The following is a 27,780-nucleotide window of genomic DNA, read 5'->3' on the forward strand; positions in this document are numbered from 1 at the left end:
CGGTGCAGGGGAATCAGAGGAGAGACTGGGACCTTACCTCTTTTTGGAGCATCTCTAGCCCTTTGGCTGACCCTTTGGTGTTGCTTAAAGACAAAAAGGGTTAGAATGTGAAGCTTTGACACAAATTTCTTTTCATGCCCAAAATGGGATAAAACCAATAAACATTTTCTAATCCCTTTTATATACCTTTCTATACTTTATACTTTTACTACATTTCCTTTCCTTAGTCCCCCTTTTTTACCCCAACATTTCTCTTTTCTGCTTATTTGACTCACTTCTAGGCTCTTACAGACTCCATGCCTTATACCCCATTTCTAGGAGAAGTTCTGTGGGCGGCTTAGGATGACACAGGAGGAAGAGTGGAACAGATTAAAGGGCGAATGGTTCCAGTAGCCAAAAGCTTCAGCTTACAAAGGCCTTAAAGAACCACCAACTAGAAAAATCACCCAAACTGGGAGGTCCAGTAAGGTAGACTTTATATCTTTGACCCCTCAACCCAAATCAGCTAATATCCTTGGCGTTTCAATTAGAGTACATTACATGGAGGGCTGGCAAGGGATTGTTCTAGGCTCTAAGAAGTAAATGACTATACAAGAATAACTGAAGGTTTGATTAAAAAAAAAAAAAACTCTCAAGCAGGGCTAAGGAGAGAAACTGGAGGTTTAAAAGCTTCTTGTCTGAGACTTAACAGATCAATAGTGTTCAGGGTGTTTCCCTACCTCATGGGCACTCCTGTTAGATTCCAGTCTGAATCCATGGTATTTCTTTATTTGCCAAATATTTATTATAAGGCAGAAAACAGAGGCATATTTATATAAGGGATATCCAGCATGCCACCAAACGAAAGTAGGGCACAACATGGTCTTGCCTCAATACATTGAGGAGACCAGTCCTCCCTCTATCTAGGCATCCAGGATACTGGTGCCTAATGATTCTCAGCACTGAGCCTTGTCAGCTCCACCTCACTGTCATCGACTGCATCACAAAGGCCTCCCGTGTCATAAAGCAGGTGTGGCATCAAAGCCCTGTAGCTGTCTTAGGGAAGTTTATGTGGTGATTCCGTCTGTAGATGAGGGCATCTGGTTACCTCTGAGGGTCTCAGAGCTTGCAACTAAAGATGCCATGGCCAGGCCACAGGCAGTGTCTACGCTCCCTTTCTCTCTCCACTGTCCACACTTTACACCAGCCTGATGACTCAGCTCTCTCTGTTACAACAGTCTGAAACTCTCCAGAAACTGAGTGTTTAAGCACACAGGGCACCTTATAAGAAAGAGTAGCCAGGGCAGAGGACCCTCCACCAGCTCCTTCACTTGTCCTAGAAACTTACCTGAAAGTACACAAGAGGTTAGGGCAGGCAGAGTCAGGTTAAGGCTTGGAAATGGAGAGCTATGATGTTACAAGTAATGGGTGATTGGTAATCAGAGGTGCAGGAAGGGGACCAAGGCTGAGGTGACAGGAAAAGACGAAAGCAGCAGTATCTTTAAATGACATTGTGGGAACAAGAAAGGGATGACTCCAGGCTGTGTGCCAGAGAAGAGTTTGTAAACACTCCTTCTATGGAGGCGGAGGAATGAGCCTCTCCTTTGGAGGCCTGTCCAAGGCCTGGTTTCCCAGAGCTGCCCTTACAGATGTTCCAGCCTTTGCCTCCTCAGGGAAATGACTACCTGCAGAGATGGGTTGGTGGCCACTTTCAACTAAGAGCCACAAACTAGTTCCTCGTGGTTAGATCTACTCATCTACTCTGGATGCATGCTGTTTGACTGGAGAAGTTTTTTGTGCTGTTTTGTTTTCAACCTGGATTCTGGAAATCTTTAGGCAAGGTGGGCGTTTTCCAATTCAGTCCCAGGACCCAGCATTTCTACCGTCTACCCTTATTTTACACATTTACGTTACCTACTTGGCTTTTTTCGATATTGTGATATGCTTCTAACACCCCAGGATTTCTGTGTTTCCTTGAAAAGGCCTTTCAGTGAGACTGGTCTGACAGCCAAACAATTCCTGGGCTGATAATCTCTGAAGAGGGTATTTGTTCTTCCTCCAGCCTCTAGTCCTCCACCAGCAGGTATGGTGAGTGCTTATTTTCAAATGTTAAAACAACCTGCATTTCTGCAATAAACCTTGTCCTGATGGTTAAGGCTGTGTGTCAACTAGGCTAGGCCATGATTCTCAGTGGTTTGGCAGCTGTATGATGTTGTGATGACTTCCATGATGAGATTTGATAGAATGTGATCACAGCTGATGGGATCTGTTGTGAGTAGCCAGTCAGTTGAAAGGGAGTTTCATTCGGCCTGTGGCCTGCATAGACATTCTGGTGGATCTCGTGGGCTTTTGCTTGCTCTGTATCCTGCAGCTGGCGCCTGTGCTTCTGACCTTGGTTCCCTGGACTTGAGCTAGCCGCTTTCCTGCTGTCTTGTCTGGCGATCTTGGGATTTGTCTATCTTTGCCGTTTGTGAGCAAGAGCCCTTCTCTCTGTCCTGCCAGTCTTGGATTCATCAGCCCCTGTGGCTACGTGAATTGATAAAAATCTCTCTCTGTATATATTTATATGTTTTATCGGCAAAGATACTTGTTTAGTCATAATTTTACTTGCTAAAATTTTGTCAAAAATTTTTGCATCAACAGTCGGGTTGCACAACCTATTAATGCAATTGCTATCACTAAGTTGTACACCTGTTAAAAGTAAAATTGGCAAAAATTGAGTGATAGATATGTTTATAACAATGACCACAAAAAAAACAGAAGTATAGCTGCTGGAGCTGCTTAGGTCCAACCATATACCTCATGGGATTGGGTTCCTTGGTTTGGAGGTTTAGGGTCCTGGTTTCATGGGACTTTTCAGTTAATTGGCCTGATAACGTGGTTAGTGCTTCTGTTGCACTCCCAAGTTCACTGAATAGTGCCTGTAGTCTTAAAAGCTTGCAATCAGTCATACAAGGTCCAACAGCTGCCGCCTTTGCCATGAGATCAGAAGAACTGGATGGTGTCTGGCTACCATCACTGAACATTTTTTTTTAATAATTTTTATTGTGCTTCAAGTGGAAGTTTACAAATCAAGTCAGTCTCTCACATAAAAACTTATATACAACTTGCACATATTCCCAATTACTCTACCCCCGCCATGAGACAACCGGCTCCCTCCTTCCACTCTCTCTTTTCGTGACCCTTTTGCTAGCTTCTAAGCCCCTCTACCCTCCCATCTCCCCTCGAGGCAGGAGATGCCAACATAGTCTCAAGTGTCCACCTGATCCAAGAAGCTCACTCCTCACCAGCATCCCTCTCCAACCCATTGTCCAGTCCAATCCATGTCTGACGAGTTGGCTTCGGGGGTGGTTACTGTCGTGGGCCAACAGAAGGTCTAGGGGCCATGATCACCCGGCCCTTCTAGCCTCAGTCTGACCATTAAGTCTGGTCTTTTTATGAGAATTTGGGGTCTGCACCACACTGTTCTCCTGCTCCCTCAGGGCTTCTCTGTTGTGTTCCCTGTCAGGGCAGTCATCAGTTGTGGCCAGGCACCAACTAGTTCTTCTGGATGATGTAGCCTCAGGATGATGTAGTCTCAGGATGTAGTCTCTGGTTCATGTAGCCCTTTCTGTCTCTTGGGCTCGTTATTATCTTGTGTTCTTTGTGTTCATTCTCCTTTGATCCAGGTGGGTTGAGACTCATTGATGCATCTTAGATGGCCGCTTGCTAGCATTTAAGACCCCAGACACCACTCTTCAAAGTGGGGTGCGGAATGTTTTTTAATAGATTTTATTATGCTAATTGATTTAGATATCCCTTGAAATCACGGTCCCCAAACCTCTGCCCCTGTTTCGCTGACCTTGGAAGCATTCAGTTTATTCAGGAAACTTCTTTGCTTTGGTTTAGTCCAGTTGTGCTGATCTCCACTGTGTTGAGTGTTGTCCTTCCCTTCACGTAAAGCAGGTCTTGTCTACTATCTGTTTGGTAAATACCCGCTCCCATCTTCCCTCCCTCCCCACTCTTGTAACCACAAAAGAGAGTGTTCTTCTCAGTTGAAACTGTTTCTCAAGATCTTATAATAGTGGTCTTATACAATATTTGTCCTTTTGCAACTAAGTAATTTCACTCTGAATAATGCCTTCCAAGTTTCTCCATGTTATGAAATGTTTCACAGATTCATCACTGTTCTTTTTCAATGCATGTTATTCCATTGTGTGAATATACCATATTTTATTGATCCATTCGTCCATTGATGGGCACCTTGTTTTCCATCTTTTTCCTATTGTAAACTGCTGCGGTAAACATGGGTGTGCATATATCTGTTCCTGTAAAGGCTCTTATTTCTCTAGGATATATTCCGAGGAGTGGGATTGCTGGGTCTTATGGAAGTTCTATTTCTAGCTTTTTAAGGAAGCGCCAAATCGATTTCCAAAGTGGTTGTACCATTTTACATTCCCACTAGCAGTGTATAAGTGTTCCAATCTCTCCACATCCTCTCCAACATTTATTATTTTGTGTTTTTTGGATTAGTGCCAGCCTTGTTGGAGTGAGATGGAATCTCACTGTGGTTTTGATTTGCGTTTCTCTAGTGGCTAATGATAGAGAGCATTTCTTCGTGTATCTGTTAGCCGCCTAAATGTCTTCTTTAGTGCAATGCCTGTTCATATCCTTTGCCCATCTTTTAATTGGTTTGCTTGTCTTTTTGTGGTTGAGTTTTAGCAGAGTCATGTAGATTATAGAGATCAGGCGCTGGTCGCAGATGTTGTAGCTGGAAATTTTTTCCCAGTCTCTAGGTGGTCTTTTTACTGTTTTGGTGAAGTCTTTAGATGAGCATAGGTGTTTGATTTTTAGGAGCTCCCAGTTATCTGCTTTCTCTTCGGCATTTTTAGTAATATTTTTTATTCTGTTTATGCCATGTATCAGGGCTCCTAACGTTGTCCCTATTTTTTCTTCCATGATCTTTATTTTTTTAGATTTTGTGTATAGGTCTTTGATCAATTTGGAGTTAGTTTTTGTGCATGGTGTGAGGTATGGGTCCTGTTTCCTTTTTTTGCAGGTGGATATCCAGTTATGCCACCTCCATTTGTTGAAAAGAATATCTTTTCCCCAATTAACTGACACTGGGCCTTTGTCAAATATCATCTGCACATATGCGGATGGATTTATATCTTGATTCTCAGTTCTGTTCCATTGGTCTCTATGTCTGTTGTTGTACCAGTACCAGGGTGTTTTGACTACTGTGGCGGTATAATAGGTTCTAAAATCAGGTAGAGTGAGTCCTCCCACTTTGTTGTTCTTTTTTAGTTATGCTTTTTTTTTACTTATCCGGGGATTCTTTCTCTTCCATATGAAGTTGGTGATTTGTTTCTCCATCTCATTAAAGAATGTTGTTCGAATTTGGATCAGAAGTGCATTGTATATATAGATGGCTTTTGGTAGAAGAGACATTTTTACAATGTTAAGTCTTCCTATCCATGAGCAAGGTATGTTTTTCCACTTATGTAGGTCCCTTTTGCTTTCTTGCAGTAGTACCTTGTAGTTTTCTTTGTATAGGTGTTTTACAGCTTTGGTTAGATTTATTCCTAAGTATTTTATCTCTTGGGGGCTACTGTAAATGGTATTGATTTGGTGATTTCCTCTTCGATGTTCTTTTTGTTGATGTAGGTGAATCCAAGTGGTTTTTGTATGTTTATCTTGTAACCTGAAACTCTGCTGAAGTCTTCTATTAGTTTCAGTAGTTTTCTGGAGGATTCCTTAGGGTTTTCTGTGTATAAGATCATGTCATCTGCAAATAGAGATAATTTAACTTCTTCCTTGCCAATCCGGATGCCCTTTATTTCTTTGTCTAGCCTAATTGCTCTGGCTAAAACCTCCAGCACGATGTTGAATAAGGGCGGGGATAAAGTGTATCCCTGTCTGGTTCCCGTTCTCAAGGGGACTGCTTTCACTCTCTCAACATTTAGGATGATGTTCGCTTTGTATAAATGCCATTTATTATGTTGAGGAATTTTCCTTCTATTCCTATTTTGCTAAGAGTTTTTATCATGAGTGGGTGTTGGACTTTGTCACATGCCTTTTCTGCATCAATGGATAAAATCATGTGGTTCATGTCTTTTGTTTTATTTATGTGGTGGATTACATTAATTGTTTTTCTAATACTGAACCATCCTTGCATAGCTGGTATGAATCCCACTTGGTCATGGTGGATTATTTTTTTGCTACATTGTGGAATTCTGTTGGCTAGAATTTTGTTGAGGATTTTTGCATGTATGTTCATGAGTGATATAAAAAAAGGTCTGTAATTTTCTTTTTTGTGGTGTCTTTAGCTGGTTTTGGTATCAGGGTTATGCTGGCTTCATAGAATGAGTTAGGTAGCATACCGTCCTTTTCTATGCTTTGAAATATCTTCAGTAGTAGTGATGTTAACTCTTCTGTGAAAGTTTGGTAGAACTCTGCAGTGAAGCCATCAGGGCCAGGGCTTTATTTTTGTTGGGAGTTTTTGGATTACCTTTTCAATCTCTTTTTTTGTTATGGATCTATTTAGTTGTAGTACCTGTGTTTGTGTTAGTTTAGGTAGGTAGTGTCTTTCTAGGAATTCATCTAATTCTAGTTTTCAAATTTGTTCGAGTACAATTTTTCATAATAAGGTGATATGATTCTTTTAATTTCAGTTGGATCTGTTGTGATATGGCCCATCTCATTTCTTATTTAAGTTATCTGTTTCTTTTCCTGTATTTCTTTAGTCAGTCTGGCCAATGGTTTATCAATTTTGTTAATTTTTTCAAAGAATCAGCTTTTGGCCTTGTTAACCCTTTCAATTGTTTTCTGTTTTCTAATTCATTTAATTCTGCCCTAATTTGTATTATTTGTTTCTTTCTGGTGCCTGACGGTTTCTTTTGTTGCTCTCTTTCTCTTTGTTCAAGTTGTAGGGACAGTTCTTTGATTTTGGCTCTTTCTTTATGTATGTGTGCATTTATTCATATAGATTCACCTCTGAGCACTGCTTTTGCTGTGTCCTAAAGGTTTTGATGGAAAGTGTTTTCAGTCTCGTTGAAGTCTAGGAATTTCTTTATTTCCTCCTTCATGTCTTCTATAACCCAGTCTTTTTTCAGGAGGGTATTGTTCAGTTTCCAAGTATTTGATTTCTTTTCCCTAGTTTTTCTGTTATTGATTTCTACTTTTACGGCCTTATGGTCTGAGATGATGCTTTGTAATATTTCGATGTCTTGGATTCTGCAAAGGCTTGTTTTATGACCTAATATGTGATCTAGTCTAGAGAATGTTCCATGTGCACTAGAAAAGAAAGTACACTTTACAGCTGTTGGGCGGATTGTTCTGTATAAGTCTATCAGGTCAAGTTGGTTGATTGTAGCAATTAGGTCTTCTGAGTCTCTATTGAGCTTCTTACTGGATGTCCTATCCTTCACCGAAAGTGGTGTGTTGAAGTCTCCTACTATAACTGTGGAGGTGTCTATCTCACTTTTCAATTCTGTTAAGGTTTGTTTTATGTATCTTGCAGCCCTGTCATTGGGTGCATAAATATTTAATATGGCTATATCTTCCGAGTAAATTCTCCCTTAATCATTGGGTAGTGTCCTTCTTTATCCTTTGTGGTGGATTTAAGTTTAAAATCTATTTTGTCAGAAAGTAATATTGCCACTCCTGCTCTTTTTTGATTGTTGTTTGCTTGATATATTGTTTTCCATCTTTTGAGTTTTAATTTATTTGTGTCTCTAAGTTTAAGGTGTGTCTCTTGTAGGCAGCATATAGACAGATCATGTTTTTTTTTTTTATCTAGTCTGCAACTCTCTGTCTCTGTATTGGTGCATTTAGTCCATTTACATTCAGTGTAATTATAGATAAATATGAGTTTAGTGCTGTAATTTTGATGCCTTTTTATGTGTGTTGTTGACAATTTCATTTTTCCGCTTACTTTTTTGTGCTGAGAAGTTTTTCGTTGTAGAATGTGTGTTCCTCCTTTTCACAGTAGTTGAATTTATTTTTGCTGAATCATTATGTTTATCTTGGTTTTTATTTTGAATTATGGAACCGTTAGACCTCTTTGTGGTTACCTTAATATTTACCCTTAGTTGACTAAGTAAAAACCTAACTTGTATCTCCCTATATTGCCTTGGTTTCTTCTCCATATGTAAGATCAATGCCTCCTCTATTTAGTCCCTCTTTTTTGATTATTGTAATCTTTTACATAATGACATCAATGATTCCCTGTTTTGAGCAATTTTTTTTTTTTTAATTAATCTTATTTTGTTTTTGTGATTTCCCTTTCTGAGTGGATATCAGGATGTTTTGTTCTATGACCTTGTGTTATGTTGGTATCTGATATTATTGATTTTCTGATGATAGAATTTCCTTTAGTAATTCTTGCAGTTTTGGTTTGGTGTTTGCAAATTCTCTAAGCTTGTGTTTATCTCTAAATCTCTTAATTTCACCCTCATGTTTAAGAGTTTTGCTGGATATATGATTCTTGGCTGGCAGCTTTTCTCTTTCAGTGCTCTATATATGTCATCCCGTTGCCTTCTTGCCTGCATGGTTTCTGCTGAGTAGTCTGAACTTATTGACTGTCCTTCGTAGGTGACTTTTTCTTTATCCTTGGCTGCTTTGAAAATTCTCTTTATCTTTGGTTTTGGCAAGTTTGATGATAATATGTCTTGGTGATTTTCTTTAGGGATCTATCTTGTATGGAGTTTGATGAACATCTTGGATAGATATCCTTTCATTTTTCACGATGCCAGGGAAGTTTAGTGCCAACAGCTCTTCAACTATTCTCTCTGTATTTTCTGTTATCCCTTCCAGTTCTGGAACTCCAGTCACACGTGAGTTATATTTTTCTTGATAGAGTCCCACATGATTGTTAGGGTTTCATCTTTTTTTAAAATTCTTTTCTCTGATTTATCTTCAAATGTATTGGTAACATTTGCCTTATCCTCTGTCTCCCCCACTCTGCATTCCAATTGCTTGATTCTGCTCCTCTGACTTCCTATTGAGTTGTCTCATTCTGTAATTTGTTAATCTTTTGAATTTCTGAATGCTGCCTCTCTATGGATTCGTGCAACTTATTAAATTTTTCACTATGTTCTTTAGTAATCTTTTTGATTTCTTCAACTGCTTTATCTGTGTGTTCTTTGGCTTTTTCTGTAGATTGCCTTATTTCATTTCTGAGGTCATCCCTGATGTTTTGAAGCATTCTGTATATTAGTTTTTGTACTCTACATCTGGCAATTCCAGGAATGTACATCTGGGAATGATTTGATTCTTTGATTTGGAGGTATGTAGAAGGAAGCATGGTCTGCTGCTTTATTTGATTTGATACCAACTGCTGTCTCTGAGCCATCCATAAGATATTATAATATTTTCTTTTCTATTTGCTCACTGAGTCTTATCTTCTTGTTTTCTTTTGTTACAGTACGCCGAGATGGGCTATTAGATTGCATTATCTTGATTGCTGTAGATTTTGCATCCCTATGTCCTGTTATCAGCTGGTCTGTGCTGTTACCAGGTATATAAGCCTATGAGTCCATTCACTGTTCTTGAATAGAATCAGCTCAAGTGTCCTGATAGCAGGTCACCTAGTGTGTGGTGTAAGCTCTCACCTATTAACTTAGAGGAGTAGTGTTGATGGTTGTATGTGCCAGTTTCTAGTAGCAGCAGGGGTCACATTCCGAGGAGGGTAGGATGCTGACAGCCTTCCCCCAAGTGTCAGTGAGGTAAGAGTGGCTTTATTCTCTAGAGCACTCTGGTGTGTGGGCTCTGCAGCTGTACCTTGGGCACCCAATGCTTGTACTTCTATAGATTGGTAGGCGTCACTATCCTCAGACTCCTTTAGAAGGTGGCTAGGTGGTGTGGGTGGAGCCTCAGCCCCAAGTTCCCTCATGTGGATCAGTGAGAGCTCTGTTTAATAGATAGAGAGGTATCTGACCTCCAAAACTTGCCTTTCCTCTGCTCAGCTAATACAATTACAGTCAGATTTCTATCAGAATTGCGTTTGCATTATACTAGCCACCTAGTTCCCTGTAGGGATGAAAGCCAAAGACTGTGGGTCTCTTATGTCTGGATGGAGCTGATTCCGTATTGTTAGTCTGGTTTACGAAGTCAGGGAAGGATTTTTCCTTTGATTGTTAAATGCTGCTTTTCTCAGGGCAGGAGAATGGGATAGAAAAGAAAGAAGAAAAAGAAAAAAAACAGCAGTGGACTTCACTCTCTGCCTCAGGGAATTCCAATGTTAATGAAGCCGGGTGGGGCAGGGAGGGAAGGGATCAGATAGACAGTAGAGAGTAACGTGGCAAGATAGACAAAGTTACTTAGCTTGTTTGGTGAGGACTGTTTTCCCTGAGATTCCAGAGGGGTTTATAGCTTGTGTGCACTGGCTGGATTCCTGCTGAGACTGCCCCAGAGAGTTAGGGCTGCTTCCTGTGCTTGCACCGTCTCAGGAAGCCACAATCACCTCCTCCACGCTTAGCCCAAGCCCAGTGCCAAGGTTTCCTGTCTGGGACGCTGTGCTCCAGGCTCCAAAACAAATGCTGCTTCCCCATGGTTTTTTGTTTGCCTGTCGGCTGAATTGGTGTGCAGCCTGCGTGCGCTGGGTGGGTCCCCTCCGAGGTTGTTCTCAGGGCTTAGGCCTGCATCCGTGCATGCCCGTCCCAGTAAGCCACAATCAGCCCCACCACTCTGGCATCAGAGAAGTGCGAGGACTCAAGGCTGTGGCATGGCACACTAGCTCCGGAAGTGGTCGCTGCTTCAGCATGTGGCATCTCGCTCTCCTGTCACTCAGGTCAACTCCTTAGTTCTGTGTTTGATGGTCAGGGTTCGTAGACTGTCCTGTATGTAATCGATTCACTTGTTTTTTCGAGTCTTTGTTGTGAGAGGTATAAGCGGAAGCTTCTACCTAGTCAGCCGTCTTGGTCCCGCCCCATCACTGAACATTTTGATCAAAGATTCTGTAGAAGACTCTTGATCAAAGGGGCAGAAATGCAGAGTAGCATTTCAAGTTTTCATACAATCCATAGTTTTTGGAGCCATGAAGGCTGGATGGACCCCTGAAACTCTTGCCCTGAGATAATCTTTAGACCTTAAACCTAAAACAAAAAACATCCCCTGAAGCGTTCTTAAAACCAAGCAATAGTAAAGAATGTCTGCCTTGAGCACTGGTATCAAACTAACAACAGCAACTCAAAAGATTACATGGGATACTTAGGGGGCACTGAATTTATGTTAATGGAGGAGAAACAACTTGGAAAAGAGAGTGAGAATGGTTTCACAACCTGAAAAATGCAATCAGTGTCACTGAATTGTACATGTAGAAATTGTTGAATTGCTGTACATTCTGCTGTGTACATTAACAATGACAAAAGCAAAATAAATTAGAAGAAGAATTTTTTGCATCTATATACATGAAGGATATTGGTCTGTAGTTTTCTTGTGATGTCTTTGTCTGATTTTAGTATCCAGGTGATTTTGGCTTTAGAGAATGCATTGGATGTGTGTTCCAGCTATCACTGTTTACCTTCAAGTGATATTATGCCACTTCACATATGTAAGAACCTTCGTGCCAGCCTTTTGGTACCGTTGCCATATTTTGACATCTACATATGTTATAAATTCCGCAGTACGATGTTATTTTTTCTTTAAACAGAAGATTATATTTTAAAGGTAATTAAAATATTAAGAAAACTAGTCCTGGCGGGGCAGGGCCAATATTGTGAAGTAGCCAGACTCTTAGTCCCTCTTAAAACAAAGATCCCCAAAAACAGGTGCATCGATTATATAGGACAGTCTAGGAGCCCTGAACATCAAAGACAAAGTTAAAGAATTGGACTGAGCAGCAGGGGGAGGAAGAGACAGTTCAGAAGTGGTGAGGAGTTGCAAGACCTGACCTGGCAGGAGCTGGCACCCCTCAGACCGGATTCACTGGTGAGAGCATGATGAGAAAAGCAGTGGCATTTGGGACGTGTTTTCCACATCAGGAGAGACAGAGCAAGTGACGGAGAGTTCATTCAGGCCTCCAAAATCAATGAAAAGTGGTGCTCACCACATAGGATAAGTAGTAGTGTCTAATCTACTGTGCAATCCAAAAAACACCCCTTTGGAAAAAGTTCCCAATTTTCTGACCCTTCCCCACGCTGCACTGGGTCCTGAGCCAGCTTCCATGATAACCACTTTCCCTGTGCTGGAAGTAGGACCCATTGTGTGCCATGATGCATCCTCCCAGCCTTGGAGATGGAAGAAATTTACAAACAGGAAAAAATAGTCTGTCAGCTCGCCTAAGCTGGGAACTTAGTGCCAAAATAGCTTCTTTGCCTAGGCACAGGCATAAGCGGTCCACAGACTTTGAATGCCTCTCACACTTGCATAGACCTCTGTGGGCTCATTTCAACAGTGTAGGCCTTCATTAGCACAGTACAACAGGGTATATATCTGAAGTCTAATGTCAGCTGTTTCAGCTATATGGTGGAGAGGCAGATTTGTGATGTTTGACACCACTCTGCCTGTTAAGCAGGGTCCTCACCTTCCCACATCAGGGCTTGAGGACTGGTGGCTTCACCCATGCCACCTAGCCACCCTCAAAAGGGGTCATCCAAGGATAAGTGGTGACTGCCACTCCTTACAACCAACAGTATTGGGTGTTCATAATTGCTTGCCAAACCCGCCCACCTAGGTGCTATAGGGAACGGGGACATGCTTTCCTCACACTCAGCGGTGGTTGTCAGTCCCCTGCCTTTCTCAGTACATGACCCCCTACTGAAGCCACATACCTGTGCCTTACCAATCACCCTCGCTCGTCTAAGACTGTAGGGTAGAGCCCACACCACACATTTGATACCAACTACCTCAACACCTGAGCTGAATCCATACAAGAAAAGTCAATGGACTCCTGGGCTCATATACATAGTAATGGCTCTAACTATCTGATGACAGGACGTTAGAGCTTCAAAGGTGCCAATAATCATACTAGCTCACTCGAGCAGCCTATTTGGCCTATCAAAACAAAATACGAAGCTAGGACACAGTAAGCAAACATAAATACAATAACTTATTGATTGCTTGGAGACAACAGTCAATATCAAAACACATAAAGAGGCAGACCATGATGGCTTCAGTAAGCTCCCAACACAAAGAATCAAGAAGTATTCTGGAAAAACAGAACTTCCTGGGACTACCAGAGGTAGAACACAGAAGATTAATATACAGACCTCTTCAAGAGATCAGGAAGGAGATCAAGCAAAATGCAGAACAAGCCAAGGAACACACAGACATAGCATTAGAGGAATTGAAGAAGATTAGGGAAGAGCATAATGACAAATTAACAGGCAGCAAGAATCCATAGAGAGACATCAAATAGAAATTCAGAAGATTAACAATAAAATTTCAGGATTAGACAACTCAGTAGGAAGTCATAAGAGCAGAATTGAGGAAATGGAAGTCAGATTAGTGAGCCTGAAGACAAAGCACTTGACAACAACTTATTGGAGGAAAAACTAGATAAAAGAATTAAAATGACGAAACCCTAAGAATTATGTGGGATTTTACCAAGAGAAACAACCTATGAGTGATTGGAATAAGTGAATGGGCAGGGGGCAGGGAGTTGAGACAATAGATTATACAGAATTGTTGGAGATATGTTGGGAGAAAACATCCCTGATACCGTGAATGATAGAAGATACCTATCCAAGATGCTCTTTGAACCCCATACAAGGTAAATCCCAAGCCAGGGTCACCAAGAGATATTATAATCACCCTTGCCAAAACCAAAGAGAAAGAGAAAATTTTAAGAGCAGCAAGGGATAAACAAAAAGTCACCTACAAAGGAGAGTCACTAAGACTAAGCTTGGACTACTCAGCAGAAACCATGTAGGCAAGAAGGCAATAGATGAGACACATAAAGCCTTGAAGGAAAAAATTGCCAGCCAAGAGTTATATATCCAGGAAAACTGTCTCTCAAATATGCAGGTGAAATTAGGACATTTCCAGATAAAGAGAAGTTTAGGGAATTTGCAAAAACCAAATCAAAATTACAAGAAATACAACGCAAGTCCCCTGGTTAGAAAATCAATAACATCAGATAACAACACAAGACTAGAACACAGGACAGAGCCAGCAGATATCAGCCAAGATAGGGAAATCACAAAAATAAATCAATCTAAAATGCTGAAAACAAGAAAACAGAGATGTCATTATGTAAAAGATGACAACATTAAAACAATAAAGAGGGACTAAGAAATGTAGGCATAGATCTTCCATATGCAGAAGAAGTCAAGGTGATATAAAGAAATAAAAGTTAGATTTAAACTTAGAAAAATAGGGGTAAATATTAAGGTAACCACAAAGGAAACTAACAATCTTACAGATCAAAATAAAAAACAAGAAAAGTGTAAAGACTCAGCAAATAGAAAAGCAACAACAATGAAAAAGAAGAAAAGACAATATATGAAGAACTCCTCAGCACAGAACATTAAGTGGAACAAAGAAACTGTCAACAACACACACACACACAAAAGACATCAAAATGACAGCACCAAACTCATACCTATCAATAGGTATGCTGAATATAAATGGACTAAATGCACCAATCAAGAGACAGAGAGTGGCAGAATGTATATAAAAACACGATCCATTTATATGCTACCTACAAGAGGCACACCTTAGTCTTAAAGACACAAACAAACAAAAACTCAAAGGATGGAAAAAATATATATCAAGCAAACAACAATTAAAAAAGAGCAGGAATGGCAATATTAATTCCTGACAAAATAGACTTTAAAGTAAAATCCACCACAAAGGATAAGGAAGGACACTGTAGAATGATTAAGGAGTCAATATACCAAGAGGATATAACCATAATAAACATTTACACACACAATGACGGGGCTCCAAACCACATTAAAAAAAAAAATCTAACCGCACTGACAAGAGAGATCAACAGCTCCACAATAATTGTAGGAGACATCAACACACCACTTTTGGTGAAGGACAGAACAGCCAGAAAGAAGCTTAATAAAGACATGGAAGATCTAAATGCCACAATCAACCAACTTGACCTCATAGATATATACAGAACACTCCACCCAACAGCAGCCAAGTTTACTTTCTTTTCCAACACACATGGAACATTCTCCAAGAAGGACCACGTATTAGGATACAAAGCAACCCTTGACAGAATTCAAAAAGTGGCAATATTACAAAGCATCTTCTCTGAACATAAAGCCATAAAAGTAGAAATCAATAATAGAAAAAGCAAGGAAAAAAAATCAAACACATGGAAACTGAAAAACACCTTGCTCAAAAACTATTGGCTTATAGAAGAAATTAAGGATGGCTTAAAGGAATTCACAGAATCAAATGAGAATGAAAACACTTCCTACCAGAACATTTTGGACACAGCAAAAGCAGTGCTCAGAGCTCAATTTATAGCAATAAATGCACACATCCAAAAGAAGAACTGGCCAAAATCAAAGAGTTATCCCTACAACTCGAACAAATAGAAAAAGAACAGCAAAAGAAGCCCTCAGGCACCAAAAGAAAGCAAATAATAAAATCTAGAGCAGAATTAAATGAAACAGAGAACAGAAAAAAATGGAAAGCATTAGCAAGAACAAAAGCTGATTCTTTTTTAAAAGATCAGCAAAACCAGTAAACCACTGGCCAAACCGACAAAAGAAAACAGGAGAGGAAGTAAATAATGCAAAGAAGAAATGAGATGGGCAATATCACAACAGACACAACTGAAATGAAAAGAATCAGAATAGTAGGAACCCTTGTGGCATAGTGGTTAAGTGCTACAGCTGCTAACCAATAGGTTGGCAGTATAAATCCACCAGGCGCTCCTTGGAAACCCCGTGGGGTGGTTCTATCCTATAGCATCGCTGTGAGTCAGAAATGACCTGATGGCAATGGGTTTGGTTTGGTTTTGGTATAACAGAATACTATGAAAAATTCTGCTCTGACAAATCTGAAAACCTAGAAGGAATGGACAAATTTCTAGAAACACAATACCTATCTAAATTAACACAAACAGGTAGAACAAGAAAATAAACCTATAACAAAAGAAGAGATTGAAAAGGTAATTAAAAAACTCCCAACAACAACAGAAAAAGCCCTGGCCCTGACAGCTTCTCTGGAGAAGTCTACCAAAATTTCAGAGAAGATTTAACACCACTACTACTACAGAGCGTAGAAAATGATGGAATACTCCCAAACTCAATCTATGAAGGCAGCATAACCCTGATACCAAAACCAGGAAAGACACCACAAAAAAAAAAAAAGAAAATTACAGACCGATATGCCTGATGAAGTTAATTACAAAAATCCTCAACAACATTCTAGCCAATAGAATTCAACAATGTATCAAAAAAAAATTCACCATAACCAATTGGGATTCATACCAGGTATGCAGGAATAGTTTAGCATTAGAAAAACAATCAATGTAATCCATCACATAAATAAAACAAAAGCCAAAAACCACATGATCTTATCAATTGATGCAGAGAGCAGATATTTGACAAAGTCCAACACCCATGCATGATAAAAACTCTGAGCAAAATAGGAAGAGAAGGGAAATTCCTCAACATAATAAAGGGCATTTATGCAAAGACAACAGCCAGCATCATCCTAAATGGAGAAAGCATTCCCCTTGAGAACGGGAAACAGACAAGGAAGCCCGGTATCACTACTCTTATTCAACATTGTGCTGGAGGTCCTAGCTAGAGCAATTAGGCTAGAAAAAGCAATAAAGGGCATCCAAATTGGTAAGGAAGAAGTAAAAGTATCTCTTTTTGCAAGTGATATGATCTTATACACAGAGGGTTGATATACACAGAAAACCCTAAGGAATCCTCAAGAAAACTACTGAAACTAAACAAAGATTTCAGGAGAGTATTAGGATACAAGATAAACATACAAAAGTCAGTTGGATTCCTCTACACCAACAATGAGAACGTTGAAGAGGAAATCACCAAATCACTACCATCTACAGTAGCCCCCAAGAAGAAAAAATAAAATACTTAGGAATAAATCTATCCAGAGATGTAAAAGACCTATACAAGAAGCAGAGCCAAGATGGCAGAATAGACAGATGCTTCTGGGGAGCCCTCTTACAACAAAGACCCGAAAAAACAAGAGAAATGAGTATGTTTATGAAAAGCTAGGAACCCTGAACATCAAAGCCAAGTGTAGAAAACGAGCTGAAGGGTGGGGGAGGACTTACTGGACCTGAATTGCTGGGAGCCCTCAGTCAACATTCCTGGGAGAGGCAGCAGCAGACTGGTACTAGCATTTGGCTGCAGTTTCCTCAGGGAGAAGCAGCCAGCCACACAGCCTACTCACACCTCCGGAACCAGAGAAGAACGGCGCTCCTGGCAAAAGCTAAGTACTTGCATATATTTTACCGTGACTCCCCTCCCCCGCCCCCACTCCTAGGCCGCATTCAGGGGGTGATTTCCCTAGGCCTGAGATAGGCCCTGTTGAGTGCCTAGAGTCATCCTCCCGGCCTTGGAGAAGGAATAAATTTCAATTGAGGGAAAAGATAATTTGCCTGCTCCACTAACAAGGTGAGCTCAGGACAGAAGCAGCTCCGATCCAGGCATAAATGATCCGTGGAGTTTGAGTACCTTTCCCCTTGCATGGACCTGTGTGGGCCTATTTCAGGAGAATAGGCCCTTTTTGGCAGGCTCCAACCACTTCAGCTATGCGGCCGAGAGGTGGGTGTTTGATGTTTGACGTTGCTTTGCCTATTAAACAGCGTCCTCACCTACTCACTTCAGGGCCCTAAGACCTGGTGGCTCCACTCAGGTCACCCAGTCACCTGCGACAGGGGACCAAGGACAACTGGTACCTCCCCGTGCTTACAACCAAAAATATTGTGTGCCTGTGACCCATCTGCAGAACCTACCCATTTGTATGCTCTAGGGAACAGAGACACACTTTGCTCAGAGACATATGGGAGATGATTCTCAGCCCCCTGCCTTTTTCAGAGTGTGTCCCCCTGCTACCACCAGATACTGGTACCTATGCAAATCACCCCTGCCCCTCTAAAGTCTGTAGGACAGAGCCTGTACCACACACTTGTTGATCAGCTACCTGGACACTTGAGCCAAATTCATACAAGAAAGGTGAATAGACTCCTAGACTGATATACCTGATAAGAGCTCTAGCCATCTGGGAACAGGACATCAGAGTGCCAAAGGTGAAAACAATCAAGCTAGCTCACTCAAGCAACCCATTTGGGCATATCAAAACAAAACAAAGCAGGAAGCTACAACACCATAAGCAAACAAAATAAACTAATACAATAACTTATAGATGGCTCAGAGACAACAGTCAATATCAAGTCACATAAAGAAACAGACCATGATCGCCTAAGCAAGCTCTAAAAACAAAGAATCAAGGGATCTTCTAGATGAAAGTGCCTTCCTGGAATTACCAGAGGCAGAATACAAAAGATTAATATACAGAACCATTCAAGACATCAGGAAGGAAATGAGGCAATACACAGAACAAGCCAAGGAACACACAGATCAAGCAATTGAAGAAATTGAAAAGGTTATTCAGGAACATAATGAAAAATTTAATAAGCTGGAAAAACCCACAGATAGCAATCAGAAATTCAGAAGATTAACAATAAAATTACAGAAGTAGACAACTCAAGAGAGGTCAGAGGAGCAGAATTGAGCAAGTGGAAGGCAGAATTCCTGAACTTGGAGATAAAGCACTTGGCACTAATATATTTGAAGAAAAATCAGATAAAACAATTTGAAAAATTGAAGAAACCTTAAGAATCTTGTGGGAGTCTATCAAGTGAAATAACCTATGAGTGATTGGAGTACCAGAACAGGGAGGGATAACAGAGAGCACAGAGAGAATTGTTGAAGACTTGTTGGCAGAAAACTCCCCTGATATTGCAAAAGATGAGAAAATATCTATCCAAGGTGCTCATTGAATTCCACATAAGGTAGATTTTAAAGAAAGTCACCAAGACATATTATAAAGAAACTTGCCAAAACCAAAGATAAAGACAGAATTTTAAGATCAGCTAGGGATAAAGGAAAAGTCACCTACAAAGGAGAATATTAAGAATAAGCTCGGATTTTTTTTTTTTTACTTGGCAGAAACCATGCAGGCAAGAAGGCAATGGGATGACTTATCTAAAAAACTGAAGGAAAAACATTGCCAGCCAAGAATCTTATATCCAGCAAAACTGTGTCTCAAATATGAAGGTGAAATTAGGATATTTCCAGATAAGCAGGAGTTTAGGGAATTCTTAAAAACCAAAGAAAACTACGAGAAATACTAAAGGGAGTTCTTTGGTTAGAAAATCAATAATATCAGGTATCAACCCAAGACTAAAATACTGGGCAGAGCGATCTATTAAGAAAACATTCGACATCCCACTTTGGAGAGTGTCGTCTGGGGTCTTAAACGCTAGCAAGCAGCCATCTAAGATGCATCAATTGATCTCAAGCCACCTGGATCAAAGGAGAATGAAGAACACCAAGGACACAAGGTAATTACAATCCCAAGAGACAGAAACGGCCACACAAACCAGAGACTCCATCAGCCTGAGACCAGAAGAACTAGATGTTGCCCGGCTGCAACCGATGACTGCCCTGACAGGGAACACAACAGAGAAGCCCTGAGGGAGCAGGAGAGCAGTGGAATGCAGACCCCAAATTCTTGTTAAAAGACCAGACTTAATGGTCTGGCTGAGACTAGAAGGACCCTGGTGGTCATGGCCCCCAGACCTTCTGTTGCCCCGGTACAGGAACCATTCCCAAAGCCAACTCTTCGGACATGGATTGGACTGGACAATTGGTTGGAGAGGGATGCTGGTGAGGAGTGAGCTTCTTGGGTCAGGTGGACACTTGAGACTATGTTGGCATCTCCTGCCTGGAGTGGAGATGAGAGGGCAGAGAGGGTTAGAAGCTGGCGAAATGGACACGAAAAGAGAGAGTGGAGGGAGGGAGCAGGCTGTCTCATTGGGGGAGAGCAATTGGGAGTATGTAGCAAGGTGTATGTAAGTTTTTGTGAGAGACTGACTTGATTTGTAAACTTTCACTTAAAGCACAATAAAAATAATAATAAAAAAACACAAACAAAAGGAATTTAGTGCAGGAGTGTAAGAGGAACAAAGAAATCCTCAGCACCACAAGGAAATTACTACAAACTGACAACGATAAACTCACACCTATCAGTTATTACACTGAACATAAATGGCCTAAAAACAAACCACACTCTTTGCTGTCAAGTCGATTCCAACTCACAGCGACCTTATAGGACAGAATAGAACTGCCTCATGGGGTTTCTAAGGACCACCTGGTGGATTTGAACTGCTAACCTTTTCATTAGCAGCCATAGCTCTTAACCACTATGCCATCAGGGTTTCCAAATGGCCTAAATTCATCCATAAAGAGACGGAGAGTGACAGAATGGATTAAAAATAAATAAATAAACCAGCATCCATCTGTATACTGTCTACAAGAGAGATGCCATAGAAACAAAGACATAAATGTATTAAAAATGAAGGTTGGAAAAAAAAAATATACCAAGCAAAGAGCCACCAAAAAAGAGCAGGAGTACAATACTAATCTCAGATAAAATAGACTTTAAAACAAAATCTACCACAGAAGGCAAATAAGGGCCCTATATAATGTTTAAAGGGACAATCCATCATGAAAACATAATCATAATAAATGTCTACACACTCAATGACTGGGCTTCAAAATACATAAAGCAAACTAATATCATTGAAAAGAGAAATTAGCAGTTCCACTATAATAGCAGAAGACTTCAACACACCAATCTTGGTAAAGAACAGAACATCTAGAAAGACACTCAAAGATACAGAAGATCTAAAGGCTGCAATCAGCCAACTTGAACTCATATACAGAACAGCCCACCCATCAGCTGCAAAGTACACACTCTTTTCCAACGTACATGGAACATTCTTCAGAATAGACAACATAGTAGGCCACAGAACAACCCTCAACAAAATCTAAAACATTGAGATAATACAAAGTATCTTCTCAGATTGCAATTTCATCAAAGTAGAAATTAACAACGTGAAGATCAAGTAAAAGAAATCCATTCCATGGAAACTAAATAACAAGGTGCTTAAAAACCACTGGGTAATAGAAGAAGTCAAAGATGGAATAAAAAAATTCTAGAATTAAATGAGAATGATAACACATCATACCAAAACCTTTGGCAGTGATCAGAGGTCAATTTATAGCAATAGGAGCACACATCACAAAAAAGAAGAAAGGGAGAAAATCAAAGCATTAGCTACACAACTTGAACAAATAGAGGACAGCCAAAGAAGCCAGAAGTAAGGAAATAATAAAGATCAGAGCAGAAATAAATGAAATAGAGAATGGAAAAACCATAGAAAGAATCAACAAAACTAAAAGTTGGCTGTTCAAAAGGATCAAGAAAATCAACAAACCACTGGCCAAACTGACAAAAGAAAAACAGGAGAGGATGCAAATAACCCAAATAAGAAATGAAATGGGGGACATTACAACAGACCCAAATGAAATTAAAAGAATTTTAACAGAGTATTATGAAAAACCATAGTCCAACAAATTTGAAAATCTAGCGTAAATGGACAAATTTCTAGAAACACACTGTTTACCCAAACTATCACAAATCTATGTTGAAAATCTGAACAGACCCATATCAACAGGAGAGATCGAAAAGGTTAAAAAAAAAAAAAAAATACAAACAAAGCCCTGGCCCAGATGGCTTCACTGAAGAATTCTACCAAACATTCAGAGAACTTACACCAATACTACTCAAATTATTTCAGAACAGAGAAAAGGAAGGATACTTCCAAATTCATCTGATGAAGCCAGCATAACCCTGATACCAAAACCAGGCAAAAACACCACAAAAAAAGAAAATTGCAGACTAATATCTCTCATGGACATAGATGCAAAAATTCTCCACAAAATTCTAATAGAATTCAGCATCATATCTAAAAAATAATACTCCATGACCAAGTAGAATTCGTACCAGGCATGCAAGGATGGTTCAATATTAGAAAGTTAATCAACGTGATACACTACACAAAGAGTCACATGATCGCCTCAATGGACACAATAAAGGCATTCAACAAATTCCAACACCATTTCTGATAAAGCTCTCAATGAAATAGGTATAAAGGGAAATTTCTCAACATAATAAAGGGCACTGATACAAAACAAACAGCCAACATCATTCTTAAGGGAGAGAGGCTGAAAACATTCCCCCTGAGAATAGGAAGAAGACAAGGAGGTCCTTTGTTATCACTCATATTTAACGTTGTGTTGGAAGTCTTAGCTAGAGCAATAAGGCAAGAAAAAGAAATAAAGGGCATCCAAATTAATAATGAAGAAATACAACTGTCCCTATTTGCAGATGATTTTTTTTTTATATACTATATATAGAAAACCCAAAAGACTCCACAAGAAAACTGCTGGAACTAATAGAAAGATTCAGCAGAGCAGCATGATACAAGACAAATATACAAAAATCAGTTGGATTCCTGTACACCATTAAAGAGACTGATGAAAAGAAAATCCGGAAAACAATACCATGTATAACAGCCCCTAAAAAATAAAATACTTAGGAATAAATCTAACCAGGATGTAAAAGACATATAGAAAGGAAACTAGAAAACACTACTGCAAGAAACCAAAAGAGATCCACAAAAAAGAAAAACATACCAGGCTCTGGATAGGTAGACTCAACATTCTGAAAATGACAATTCTACCCAAAGTAATCTACAAATATAATGCAATCCTGATCCAAATAGAACAACATTCTTTAAAGAGATGAAAAAAACAATCATTAACTTTATGCAAAAAGGCCAGAGGCCGCATATAAGTAGAGCATTATTGAAGAAGAAGAAAGTAAGAGGACTCGCACTACCGGATCTCAGAACCTAGTATACAGCTATAGTAGTCAAAACAGCCTGGTACTGGTACAACAGATACATCGAACAATGGAACAGAATCGAGAACCCAGATGTAAATCCACCCACCTATGGACAAAAGGGTCCAAAGTCCATCAAATGGGGAAAGACAGTCTTTTAAACAAACAGTGCTAGCAAAATTGGATGTCCATCTGCAAAGAAAAAAAAAAAAAAAATGAAACAGAGCCCATACCTCACACCATACACAAAAACTAATTCCAAATGGATCAAAGACCTAAATATAAAATCAAAAACAATAAAGATCATAGAAGAAAAAACAATCAACACTAGAGATCCTATGACACAACATTAACAGGGTACAAACCATAACTGACAACATACAAACTCCAGAAGATAAGCTAGATAACTGGGATCTTCTAAAAACTAAACACTTATGCCATCAAAAGACATCACCAAAAGAGTAAAAAGAGAACCTACAGATAGGAAAAAAAAATTGGCTCTTACGAATCCAACAAAAGTCTAATTTCTAAAATCTACAGGAAAATCCGACACCTCTACAACAAAAAGGCAAATAATTCAATTAAAAATGTGCAAAGGAAACAAACAGATACTTCAGCAAAGAAGACATTCAAGTGACTAACAGACATATGCCGAAATGGTTGCAATTACTAGGCATTAAACAAATGCAAATCTAAACCACAATGAGATACCATCTCACCCCAGCATTACTGTCAAGAATCAAAAAAAAAAAAAAAACTCAGAAAATAACAAATGTTGGAGAGCCTGCAGGGAGATTGGAACTCTTAGCACTGCTGGTGGGACTGCAAAATGGCACAAGCATTTTGGAAAATGATATGGTGCATCCTCAGAAAGCTAGAAATAGAAATACCATATGATCCAGCAATCCCACTTCTAGGAATATACCCTAGAGAAATAAAAGCTGTTTCATGAATAGACACACGTGCACACCCATGTTCATTGCCGCATTTTTCACAATAGCAATACAATACGGTGGAAATAACCTGGGTGCTCATCAACAGATGAATGGATAAACAAACCATGGTATACACACAATGGAACATTATGCAACGATAAATAACAATAATGAACCTGTGAAGCATCTCACAACATGGATGAATCTGGAGGGCTGAGTGCAATAAGTCAATCAGAAAAGGATAAATATTGTATGAGACCACTACTATTAAAAACTCCAGAATAGGTTTACACACAAAAAGAAACAATCTTTGATGGGTATGAAAGAGGGGAGGGGCAGGGATGTAAAACACTAAATAAAGAAATAGATTCAGTGGTAACTTGGAAGGGTAAGACAGTATGCAATACTGGAGAAGCCAGCACACCTTGTTCAGGGTAAGGTCATGGAAGCTCCATGGACAAGGTTCATCCTTTGCCCAAAGATTAGACAGGCCAGTAAAACGAAACAAGACTAAAGGGACACAACAGCCCAGGTGCAAGGACTAGAAAGCAGGAGGGGACAGGAAATAGGGAACCCAAGGTCGAGAAGGGGAGTGTTGAGATGTCCTGAGGTTGTTAAGCAACAACATAAAACAATATGTGTACTATTTAATAAGAAGCTAGTTTGTTCTGTAAACCTTCATCTAAAGTTCAATAAAAATAAATAAATAAATAGATTAAGGCCTGCATCAATCAGTAATTAAAACATTTAAGGTAAACTCAACTAAGCAAATTATTGCAATTATTGCACTTACTAATTGTAATTACTATATGATAATGAGATAATATTTAACAAATACTTTAATTGGTATTTAAAATATAAATTTTATACATAACAATGTAGTTCAGTCTTTATAAAGAATTAAAATAACCTCTATAATGCATATATTTCCAGTTTTTAAATACAATTCTCTTTTACTTTTAAAAGAAAAAAGGTATTATCTCTCTATGGTAGACTTGTTAGAAACTCAATGGCAATATTTGCAAGATGCTTTCATTCAGAATCTTACAAATATGCTGACTGAAATTAACATATTAAATGAAAATATTCCAAGTACTATTGTTATGTGTACATCTTAATGCCTAAATAGCGTTAGTGGAGATCACTGGAAAAAAAAAAAAAAACTTTTAAGTCTTATATTTTAGGTTGTTTATTTTCCCCATGGTGAATAGATTTGTTGTTGTTGTTGTTGTTAGGTGCCGTCGAGTTGGTTCCCACTCATAGCGACCCTATGCACAGCAGTACGAAACACTGCCTGGTCCTGAGCCATCCTTACAATTGTTGTTAAGCTTGAGCTCATTGTTGCAGCCACTGTGTCAATCCGCCTCGTTGAGGGTCTTCCTCTTTTCCACTGACCCTGTACTCTGCCAAGCATGATGTCCTTCTCCAGGGACTGATCCCTGCTGACAACACGTCCAAAGTATGTAAGACGCAGTTTCGCCATCCTTGCCTCTAAGGAGCATTCTGGCTGTACTTCTTCCAAGACGGATTTGTTGGTTCTTTTGGCAGTCCATGGTATATTTAATATTCTTCGCCAACACCACAATTCAAAGGTGTCGATTCTTCTTCAGTCTTCCTTATTCGTTGTCCAGCTTTCACATGCATATGATGCGATTGAAAATAACATGGCTTAGGTCAGGCACACCTTAGTCTTCAAGGTGACATCTTAGCTCTTCAACACTTTGAAGAGGTCCTTTGCAGCAGATTTACCCAATGCAATGTGTCTTTTGATTTCTTGACTGCTGCTTCCGTGGCTGTTGATTGTGGATCCAAGTAAAATGAAGTCCTTGACAACTTCAATCTTTTCTCCGATTATCATGATGTTGCTCATTGGTCCATTTGTGATGATTTTTGTTTTCTTTATGTTGAGGTGCAATCCATACTGAAGGCTGTGGTCTTTAATCTTCATTAGTAAGTGCTTCAAGTCCTCTTCACTTTCAGCAAGCAAGGTTGGGGAATCACTTTAGAAAATATATTTCGTCTATATCTTCAAAATTTCCTGAAATTTTGAATGTTGACAAATTTAAATAGAATAGCATGAAGCCCACTGGTGCTGCAACGATATCTGTCACATCTTTGTTTGAAATCTACAGTGACATATGAGCAATAAATTACACTTATATGAGAATAGTAAATACTTGAGAACCAATGAGGAAAAGGGGAAATTCTAATTGTTTCTTTTCACACCACCTCCAGAGCATAGATATTAACATCTGTTTGTTTTTTTTTTTCCAGAAGTTTGGAGAGTAATAATACTTTGCCCAAGGTCACACAGCAAGTATGTGTTGAGCTGAGATTTGAATGCAGGACTGTCTAACAAGAACCCCTTTCCACTGAGTCAGTTACAACTCACAGAGACCCTATAGGACAGAACGGAACTGCCCCATAGGGTTTCCAAGAAAAAAAGAAGCCCCTGGTAAATTCGAACTGCAGACATTTTGGTTAGCGGCTGAGCTGTTAACCACTGAGGTGTCTAACAATAGTCCAATTAAATGTATAAAACCTTGAAATGCTAGAATTGAAAGAGGTATTAAACATGATATACCCAATGTTCCATCCAGTGCTTTTGTCCTTGAACAATATAAATGCTAAGTGATTTTCAGGCTATGCTTGAACAGTTCTAATTTGGGTATGTGGCTGCACAGCAAGGCAGCTAGTTTCATTTCTGGATGTCTGACTGCTAAAATGTTCTTATTTGTCTTGAAACAAAATATGTCTCTCCATGGTTTCCAGCAGTTACTTTTACTTCAATCTCTTAAAGACATATTAAAAAAAAATTGAAAAATTTCATTGCTGTCGAGCCTATTTCATCTCCTAGTGACTCTGTATGTCAAAGTAGAAGTGCCCCATAGGGGTTTCCAAGGCTGTAATCTGCACAGAGTCGACTGCCACATTCAAAAGTCTGGAACCAACAATGGCAGTAATGGAATGGGGCAGTTTTGTAGCAAGTAGAAATGGATCCAGAAACTTTGGCATAAATAGAATTAAATGCCTACTGCTTGGCTTGCTAAGTCACTTGACATGCAAGTCAGACTTACAGGGTGAATGATGTTATATTCACATTTATTTATTCAATAGAAATCTCCAAGGACATTAAATATGCAAAAAATCATTAAGTAAGAAATTGGAGCAATGTATCAGGATATAGGAAATACACACATATAAAATATTAAGGGAAATATATGATTCACAATTAATTGAATTGAGTTACGGAAAAACTAACATTATACTGAAAGGATATTTGAAAGAGTTAATGTAGTGATAGAAAAAAAGGTAGTTTTTTTCTTTATATTTTTTTCAAAAATAATGATTATATTTTCTCTAAAATTTATCTTGTGTTTAAATTGCAATTTATGATTGTATAGCTAATGAATGAAGTTTGAAAAGAGGTAAATCATAAGGAAGAAAGGGAAAAGTTCTCATAATCCCACCATAGACATTCATGATTAGGTTCAATGTTGTGTTAATAGTCTTTCTTTTGTAAATGTGCAGACCCCTGTTTTGTTTTAACATTCAGAACTGACTCCAGGACATAGGTGAGAGAAGCTTGCTCTAGATTAGTGGGTCAGAAGAACTGAATTATCAGGGACTTCTAGGAAGCTAGGGGTCTGAGAAGGCACTGGGCAGTTGGAATAGGCATAAAGGTCAACCAAAAGCTTTTTACACACACTTTTAATAATGTCTAATAAAACACTGTCTTAAAAGTAACCAGTGACTCAGAAATAAATCACAGCCATATTTAATTAGGCTGTTTGCAGCGTGGTCTTGGGCACTGGAAGCATTGTTGTCCTCAGACTATAGAACTGGGAAATGAGCATGAAGATCACCGTGGTGGAAAGCACAGCCTGTCTTCTCCTGGGCGGTAGGTTGGGTTCTGTCAAAAATACAGGAAGATGCTTGAGCCATCCAAACAGACAAAGGACTG

The 27,780-nt window shown here is 39.4% G+C and overlaps 1 long non-coding RNA gene across 1 annotated transcript in view; it reads left to right on the plus strand.

The window, feature by feature from the left end:
• Positions 1–27,780, plus strand: part of LOC135227815 (uncharacterized) — a 49,083-nt gene that overhangs the window by 13,678 nt on the left and 7,625 nt on the right. The window lies entirely within an intron of this gene.

The sequence above is a fragment of the Loxodonta africana genome, chromosome 15 (genome assembly GCF_030014295.1).
Source record: "Loxodonta africana isolate mLoxAfr1 chromosome 15, mLoxAfr1.hap2, whole genome shotgun sequence".
Taxonomy (NCBI): Eukaryota; Metazoa; Chordata; class Mammalia; order Proboscidea; family Elephantidae; genus Loxodonta; species Loxodonta africana.